This window comes from Phytophthora parasitica (assembly GCF_000247585.1).
Source record: "Phytophthora parasitica INRA-310 unplaced genomic scaffold supercont2.118, whole genome shotgun sequence".
In the NCBI taxonomy this organism is placed as follows: Eukaryota; Oomycota; class Peronosporomycetes; order Peronosporales; family Peronosporaceae; genus Phytophthora; species Phytophthora nicotianae.
In genome coordinates this window covers 9,910-11,223 of record NW_008649104.1, presented here as the reverse complement: position 1 = coordinate 11,223, position 1,314 = coordinate 9,910, and positions in this window count along the sequence as shown.

Here is a 1,314-nt window from a genome sequence, read left to right as displayed (position 1 = left end):
TATCGACTTCTGGCTTCAAGGACATGTCTATCCCAGAGCGCTTGCGATGGGTGACTTCGCCCTCATGCTCTCCGTGCTCCTCTACAACAAAAGCAGTTGAAGCAACCGCTCCTACAGCAGAGAAGTCTGTATGCTTGACAATTCTGATCCTTCGTTCACAGGAGGCATGCGAGATGCAGCGATAAAAACTGACACGCCTCGGAGGCTTTCCGTAAGTCCGAAGATGCTCGTATTCAGATGAATCCACATAGTGAAGAGCTGTTATGGCGTCCTCTTCAGATGCATGAGTTGATATTTCCTCATAGATCGGTCTAGCTTTCCCCGACGCGTTTGCTGTTGCCTCAAAAGTGTCGTCGCTCATCAGGACACAGGCACTCCGATATTAGTGGTGGGCCAATACAACTGTGATGTGTGACGAGGGTCGTTTTCTGTGGTGTGTGGGAAGGGTCATTTATAAGCGTGGGTGGTTACATTGAGCAACTGCTAGTGGTTGTTTCGAATAATTATAGTAAGATACCATCAGCCCGTTTGCTCAGATTGAGCGTCCTCATCATCTGATTGTATCACATGGTATTAGTAGTGGAAGTCATCCGGAATTTTTTATGTATCGGTTTCCATCTTTTTTTGTAGCGGAAATAAGCTTAATCCATTTATAACCAGAATCCATTTGCGGATCATGTACGCATTATGAATTCAACGATGCGGTATATAGTATGTAGTGCTGGACATAGCCGTACAAGTTACAATCTCAAAAAATGAGCAGCCAATAAGAATCTACCATACGACTTGGTCTAAGACCATCTCCAGTTGAGTGTGCTATCGCTATTTGATTTGATAAATTACGAATATAATCTGTTAGAATAGCTCAATGTTATCCAGTCGAAGCTCTATTTCTATGTAATAGCATATGTTACCGTACAGTGATCTATTCTGAGCATGAATAAAGCACGTAATTTATCCCAACATCCGCTGTGGCATCTCATACTGATCTGCCCGTTAGCTTGTTCTCTCAACTACGGAAGTTGCCGACATGCTTGGGTGCATATTCAGGATGGGGCGTGGACGCCGCTGGAGCACAGCTGAAGATGAGGCTTTAGTTAGTTCATTTGCCTTCGAATCTTGTTGGCAGATCCTATGTAAGTCGCAAAAGTTTATGGACGGAATTTCTTGCACTTCGGATGCATCAAGCCGTGGAAATGGTGCAACTACAGAGGAAATGTACCGTCCCGAAGGAAGGAAGAAGGCGAAACTTGCTTTGGCTGCTGATACGGAAAAATCAAGTATCTTAAAACTACTCGTCCACGACAGCAAAAA